Source organism: Rhagoletis zephyria, unplaced genomic scaffold (genome assembly GCF_001687245.7).
Source record: "Rhagoletis zephyria isolate East Lansing unplaced genomic scaffold, Rhagoletis_zephyria_1.1 Rzeph_scaffold_10208, whole genome shotgun sequence".
NCBI lineage: Eukaryota > Metazoa > Arthropoda > Insecta > Diptera > Tephritidae > Rhagoletis > Rhagoletis zephyria.
In genome coordinates this window covers 2,724-11,153 of record NW_016167286.1, presented here as the reverse complement: position 1 = coordinate 11,153, position 8,430 = coordinate 2,724, and the positions used below count along the sequence as shown (strand labels likewise).

Here is an 8,430-nt window from a genome sequence, read left to right as displayed (position 1 = left end):
AGGTATCCCCTTTTCAGATTCATAGAATTCGGTTCACGTTGTCAAAAGCTGTATACAATTATCTATTATATGCTCATATAAAAATTTAAGAATATCGTTCGGTTTTTAAAGACCCCGTGATCGGAACTAAACCAAATTAGTACGGGAATTGTTGCAAACGGATCACATGGTTAAAGTTACTAATCAAAAATGTTATAATTTTGTTTATCTTGATTTTTTTTCTTTATTCAAAAACATCACTTTATCATAAGAACTAGTCAAGGATTTAGAAAGATGTAATACTGTTCGATGTGGCCATCTTTAGCGCGGATAATAGCAGCGAGTCTCTCCGGAAATGTTTCACAGATTGTAATTCTTTTTTTCGCATATTTTGACTTCTTCTATGCATATAATTTAAATTTGATAATCACGTGTTGATTTAATCGGTTTCCCGGCATAACTAGTACATAATAGCAAAAATGATTAGTTTTGAGTTAATGGGCTTTCGAAAAACGTGTGCTATGTATGTAAAAGGAATAAAAAACCAAATTTTTGCCACTTTAGTCATTCAAATTAATCTATTGGAATTCCACGTGGCAAATTAATCAGTCAACAGGAAATCTTACTTAGGTCAGCACAGATAAATCAAACGCACGTGACTTTTCCCAGAAGTATATACGTACATATGTATGTATGCAAATAAAACAAAAGTATTTGCTTTAAAATAAAAAAAGCAAAAGTCATTAACAACTAAACGACTTCAAAACCAACAGCAAACAGTGATAAATGTCATTCAAGTTTGCATTAAGGAAAAATCACTAAATGGAACCAGTTTGCAAACGCAATAAAATGCAGGAGCGCCAGTGCTTCTAAAAATATTCGTACTAATGGGGAAAATACCAACACAAAATAAGATGACCGCTAAAGAGTGCACTTGCTAACATATACATATGTACATATGTATATTACTACGTATGTATGTCAGTTCATATGTAAATATGTACAAGTCTTTGCATGCATACATATATCGGTACAACATATACAATAGGGGTATTCAAGATTCGGTGCATACCGTCTGTCATGGTGCATAGATAGCACAAAATAGCATAATTGTTGTTGTTTCATGTGTTCAAACAACATCAAAATTAGCAAATCAGGCTATTTATGCTATTTATGCACCGGATCGTGAATACCCCAAACATACTCGGAAAAAATTTGCGAAATGTCTTACAGCGAGGGGTTTGTTACTCAGCAATCACCCTGGCACTCTGTATTTCGAAATGGAGGGAATCAATGTTCTTTGGAAAAATTGCATGCTCTTGGAAAACCATGCAGGAATCTGAACAACAAGGAGTGGGATATCTGTCACAGAAACTTCATGAGGATCTCTTGTGCGTCAATGTCTGCTGAACATCTGAGCTATCAAGCTGTCGATTCTCTAATTGCCCCTGAAGAAGTTAGTTGCCTTTAATTTGAGGTAACATGTTTTCCTAAAGGTAAATTGACGGTCATAGTTGCTATAATCTTAAACATTTATACTCTTGATCTACTAAGTAGATCCACTATTCTAGTACTGCTATTATCACACCAAATTACACGGGCTATCTTACAAGTCTTAATCTATTCCCAACTCCTCCTTTCTTGCTTCGGAAACTACAAGTGGATTTCTGCAGATAGTTATTTTTCCGAGTGGATATCCTCGGATCCCTGCTTCAGACTCATCCAAGCAGGCTACTGCCTTGGCGAATTCGTCCTCTGTCTCGTTACCTTCTAGCGTAGAGTTATTTTATGTAGGTAATATATCTCATATAGATTAAGATCCTACAGGCCTCTCATATGACCATCACGGGGCAATATCTTGTTACTTGCTTATGAGATGGTAACAAAATTTACCTGTTATAAGAGTTCGCAGAATGCAAAAACTTTACTTACCGGTATAAAAATTTGTGTTATCAACGCAGAATAAGCCTGTAAATTTTTAAGTTCGTTCGTTTGGTGTTACTACCCCAACCTCACCTCTGTAGGCGAGTGTTTTGAGGTGAGTTCAAAACCTCCGGGTATACTTCTACCATCAAAAATATTCTGTTTCAAATCACCTACTGAGTGTTTTAAAATTTTTTCCAGTGTACAAGTACTTTTATAATTCAGGTAACTGGTAATGAGTTTTAGGAATCTCAGCAGCAGAAGCTCATCTCGCACTCAACACATTAAGGCAAGCGTATAATGCGTTAAAGCCAGAGAACATAAATGTGGAGACAACAACAAAAATAAGAAGAACAACAATGACGGCAGCTAACATGACAAGTTTATCAATCAATATATATGTATGTACTGCTATACGTACATACAGTATCTGTATTATCTATAGCACGCCATTTCAAAGTGATATTGTGTGCCACTTATGCTTATTTATTTATTTTTAAGAATTTTCAATTAAAATACAGTTCATTCTCAGACAAACCCCATATAAACCCAAGTGTAACAATTTGTAGAAAACTACAAAAAAGTGCAACAAATTTCCACCTAAATTTCAAACTTTTTTCTCGGAAGTGTAAGAATTTTTTTGAGTACACAGTTTTTTAGCCCCTTCAATTTTAGTCTGATAATGTGCAAGTTTAAGGTGGCTAAAAGTTACCGTTAATTTTTTAGAATTTTTTTCGCCAAAGGTGTTGCGGATTTCTTCCATATAGGTACAAATAAATTGAGTTTATTCATTATATGGAAGCCAATGCGACAAAAAAAATTCTAAAAAATAAACGGAAATTCGTAGCCACTTCAAATTTGCACATTGTTAGACTAAAATTGAATGGGCTAAAAAACTGTGTACTCAAAAAAATTCTAACACTTCCGAGAAAAAAGTTTGAAATTTATGTGAAAATTTGTTGCCTTTTTTTTGTAGCTTTCTACAAATTATTAAGTTTGGGTTTGTATCGGGTTTGTCTGAGACTGAACTATATTTTAATTGAAAATTCTTAAATATTTATAAATAAACATAAGTGGCACACTATATTACTTTGAAATGGCGTGCTATAGATATGACCGATACTGTACATACAAATGTAAGCGGTGTGAAGTCGAGGCGACGGCAAACTGTAGCGATTTCGTCTCGATTACAGTGTAAAACAACAGGCTGCGGGTATAAATATGATATACTTGTACGTACATATATATGTACGTATACACATAAGTGTGAATACAAGTCTGGCTTGATTATCTGAGCTGGCGTAGAGCCGATCACCGGCCGGTTTTTTTTGATTCATTACACATACTCATTTATAATCTTAGTGTTAGTCTTCGATTCGACTCAGTCGCTGGGGAAACGTTGAAGCAGAATTCATGCTTTTGTGAATACGAAAAAATACGCAAAGTTATTTATTTAAAATAATAATATTTATTTGCTTAGTAGTGATGAAGTGCGATTAAAAATGAAATAATACGTATGCATATAGTAAATAATTGTGAATAATTCTTAGCATTTTTGTGATAGTACCAATAAAAAAATACCAACCAACTTAGACGACAAATATATATTTATGAAAAAAAATAAATAAATATACATATACATAAATTTATTTAAGCACACAGAAGCGCAGAGAGATTAACGGTAAAAACAGTAACTTAAAAGCGTAGTCCCCAGACCCCCCGCGCGGTTTGGCATTATTGAATTCTTTGTGTGAAAAAAGAAATAAACCAAAAAATCCCCACAAAAAATGCGTTTATTCAATAGGGGAAAATCCGCACAATTTACCACGCTTCAATGGCAATTTTTCCTGGCCTTTGTCGTTGCGTTATTTTCGACAGCCACAGCGCAGGGTAAGTAAAGTACCTGCAATGCGTACAAGTACATATTTATTTTCATATTCATGCAACATGCGTACATACAAAAAACATGTGATTCTACATATGGTGGACTCCTCATACTCGTACTCATGTGTATTACATATGTACATACATACGTACATGCTATGTAAGCACAATTTGAGCGAACATATGACAGCGTGTGACATCGTCATAGCCATCACCAACTGCACAGCAGGTGGTGGCGGGGGGGTATATAACAAGTGTTTATAAAGGGAATTGGAGCATTAAACATTCAGCGGCTATTTTAAGTTATGCTGCTGCCATGTCTTACAAAGCTAACGAAAAGCGCAAAGGCTTTAAAAATAGCACCACTGTGTAACGGCGCGAGTGTATGAGCATGGACAGCATATTAACAAGTTAGAGAACTGAGAGTTGAGTATAAGTTGCGAATTAGGTATAAAAATAAAAAAAATCTATTAAAAAGCATACTAAATATTTGCATTTTATTTGGTTACAATAGCAAAGTTATTGAAAAAATCCGATATGTTGTATCGTTTGCTGAGAGCAGATCGATAAAACCACTTAAATTCATTAATAATAGATTGGCGCTTACACATATGTTAGTGTTTGGCCAAGCTTCTCCTCCGATTTGTGGCGTGCGCCTTGATGTTGTCACACAAAGCGGAGGGACCTACAGTTTTACGCCGACTCCGAACGGCGATTGTATTCTTATGAGAAGCTGTTTTTCATGGCAGAAATACACTCGGAGGTTTGCCATTGCCTGCCGAGGGACGACCGCTGTTAAGAAAAAACCTTTTTTTCTATATTTTTGCGATGTTGCTTTGACCAGGGTTTGAACCCAGGCATTGTGGAGTGGAAGCGCGCACTGCTTACCACTATACCACAGCTAAATTCATTAGTCAATATAATTATCATTACTTTTAACGATAACATTATTGACAAAAAATCAATATTACTACGCCACTAATATTAGTAGATATACATAAATATTGATATTTTCACAGATTTATGGTTTTCGAAAAAATTTCGAGACTACTTCGGGATACCCGGGACTATTTCGTGATTTTCGGGACCAAATACATACATTTTTATTTATATATTTTTCGAAATATTTATCGATATATTTATCGATAATTTTAATGATATTTTATCTATATATTTATCGATATTTTTATTAATATTAATATCGATATATTTATGGTAATATTTTTCGATTTATTTATCGATATACTTACCATTATAGTTCTGAAAGCACTGCAATTTCAAATTAAGTCTCGAAAATTTCTAAATAGTTCCGACAATCCCGTCAATCCTAAAAATCTCGAAGTGGTCTCGAAAATCCCAAAATAGTACTCAGAATAGATACCGAAAATCCTCAAACCAACTATTTAGCGCTAACATCCAAAATACGTAAAGATGTAGTACTTTGGTATTTACCGCAACATAAATACCGAAATACTTTTGTACCTAGCACATACTACTTTGTAAGTAAAATTTTGCCCATTACTTATTCGAAGATAGTATATTCTGCGAGTTTGTTTCCAGATATGAAAAGGCTTTCACAAACAAAATATTGTCATCACACAAACAAAATATTGTCATCAAACCTAAAAGCTTAATTTTTGCTTAAAACCCCAGAGAAATTGACAGACCTGTGTGACTCTTAACATTCTGCTTAATATTGCGCCGGTCGATGACACTGGTAAGGCTGAGGGGGATCAGGTGCTTAATTGACTTAGCATCTGTGTGTTAGGCCACAGTGATATTGCAGTAAACTAGAAAGGCACCTTTGTCTGGCCTAGGATGAACTAAAGGAGGTCAAGAGATATCCTACGGCTCACCAAGCCCCAAAATTAATTCCGGCAGCTGTACCGATACAGGAATTCACGCCCCAAGACTAAATGTGTTACCGGATCCTTATCGCCGTAGCTGGTTGAAGGTGAAAGAAGAGGAACTCTTACACTGTAACATCTTCCTCCTGATAAATTTTGTTCTTGACATACAACGCTTGCCTCTACGCTTTACCGATAAAAATGGCTATCAAATTAGCAGTCAGTCTCAGTGAGTCAAGTTTTTGAGGGATACTTTGGACAACGGTTGGTCATTAGCAAAATATAATTGGGCAAGACGAACAACTGGATATATTGAAACTAATTATGACTTAAACAGTAACGAATAATGAATTCTGTAATAAGAGATCATTTTTATCCTAGTGACTTTAATAGAAAGTTAACTGCTGTACAACAGTGTAAATGAAGAGCTTGATAAGCAATGAAGCAGAAATGACACGATCAACGCAACGCTTGTACGTGACTCTGGACAAAGAACGCACTTACTTTTAATTAATAGGCAATGCTTATAAAAAATCGCCTTAATTGCCCAAACATAAATAAATTTTTGCAGTGTGCGCAAAATTTTAAATGCGCAAAAGAAAGAGCGTAAAGTGGGCCAAAAAAAAAACAAATATTTTAGTAACTAAAGGTCTGATTATGCATACTTTGCATAACTTCGCACAACCATTTGTACCAGTGCAATAAAAATGTAACTTAGGAAAATGTGAAGCAAAATCTAAACTGAACAGATCGCTAAGATGTTAAAAGTTCTGCTAGTTTCTGGGTAATGCAATACATACAAAATATATACAAAGTACATACGAAATTACAGTTAGAAGTTTATGCGAATTTGTGCGAATTTATGCGAAGTATGCATAATCAGACCATAAGAATGCGTAAAGTGTGAATTTTGATATTAATCGGGATTTTTCGGAACATTTAGGGAATCTTTATTCTTCTTGGAAGTTACCGATACAACTATCGTAATTTTCAGTGTTTTCCGATATAAATTTTTTGTTGGGCGTTGTAGGATTTTTCTGGTATATACATATATAAATACTATTTGATATTTGCTCTGAGTTTTTATTCGGTATATTTAGTGGGAGTTTTTCAGAAGTTTCATAATGTTTCGGGCTTTTCGATTATTTCGGTACTTAGTCGGTATTTTTGGGACTAATTCGTGGTTATCGAGACTGGTTAGGGTTTTTGTGGACTGATTTAGGATTTTTGTTGTAGGGTTTCCAAATTTTCGGTAGCACATATTTAAGTATTTATGGACTGATTCGGGGTTGGTCCATTATTTTTTCAGAGGGTTTCAAAATTATTGGGACTATTTTGGGATTTTCGGGACTAATCTGGTATTTTCGAGGCTACTTCGGAATATTTCCGAATGTTATTTGTAGGTGGAAAACTAAACATTTCAGTGTAATGCTTTATGACCGGCTTAAAGGAAGGAATGAAACCGAATAAAATTAACGTTCCGGTTTTGGTTTCGGTTTTGCAAAGTATTTCGGTCTCGGTTTCGGTAAAACAAGTTTGACAAAAAACTAAAAGTGTTTGCTGTGTTTAGTTTAAATTCATATAAAGAAAAAATAAAATAAAATAAAGAGAACCCTAGGTGTGACAACTCATAAGCGTGAGCACATTTAAAAGGAATTTTTTTCGAACGTGTAAACGGAAAGTATCGCTTGATTTATTTTACTCAAGTTTCAATGAAACCGCACTTTTTTTTTAGTAAAAACTCGCACCTTTACAGCTACCATCGACTTGGTTTCAATTATCCTTTCAAGTCGTGTGGCAACTTGATAGTCAAGTCCAACAGGTGATCATATTTAATTTGTTCAAGTACTCAAAAATTTTGTCAGATTTTGTGTCAGATAGATGTGTGTACGGGAACGTGACGAGAATTTTAAGTTGTTTCTTTGGCGATAGCATATTAAAACGAAAATTGACTACCAAGTTGTGTGCAGCCTACGTTATGGCTGTCAATTCAAATGAATTTTGACAAGCAGTGTGTGTGATCAACTTGAAAGCAAATTCTTGATCGTGTAACGACACAATAATGCTACTGATAAAAAAAAAACTGTTTGTGGTTGCCAGTTCCGGCAGCTGATTTTTGTAGATTTCTGGAAACCGATTGGAACCGGTTGCTATGTTGGAAACGGTTTCAGTTTCGTTCTTTTAATGGTCTATATTTCGGTTACGGCTACAATATAGTTATGTACATATTTGTATGAAATGTCTCTAACTGCGTAAGTTTCTATTAAATTTGACGTAATTTTGCCAAAAGTATTTATATTTTCATTTGATCATTTGACTAGCACCGGTTGGGTTATTGACATGAATGTACAAGTAAGTATGTATATATGTACATATTTTCTGAGTGGATGGCAATTTGGTGCAGCTTAACAGAGAGCAACTGATGTTGATAGACATTTTGATACAATAGCGCACGCCAAAATGTAATGTGGCTAGGCTGTAAATTCGTTAATAAAGGTAATTACCATAACATAGTAGCTTTCACCGTTCGATATACATACATACAGGTGTTTTGCCTTGTTTAACTTAGCGTCAAATAAATAATGGAATTACTTGTTTAACCTCTTTGGAAAATTACAGCCGGCACATTAACAGATTTTTAATTGCTTTTATTTAATTAGCTAGGGACAGCTTGAGAGTATTTGTAAAAAAATTATATTTTTATTGAATTTGGGGCTTCATACTTTGGCAATTTGGTCAGAATACTTTCGCATTGTTTTTAGAACTATGTAAATATGTATTTTAAATTACTGAGTGC

The 8,430-nt window shown here is 34.5% G+C and overlaps 1 long non-coding RNA gene across 1 annotated transcript; it reads left to right on the top strand.

The window, feature by feature from the left end:
- Positions 1–3,298: 3,298 nt before the first annotated feature.
- LOC108376295 (uncharacterized) lies at positions 3,299–3,669 on the top strand. Its single transcript, XR_001849246.1, has 2 exons — positions 3,299–3,416; positions 3,558–3,669. It is a non-coding gene; the product is annotated as an uncharacterized LOC108376295 (long non-coding RNA).
- Positions 3,670–8,430: the final 4,761 nt, after the last annotated feature.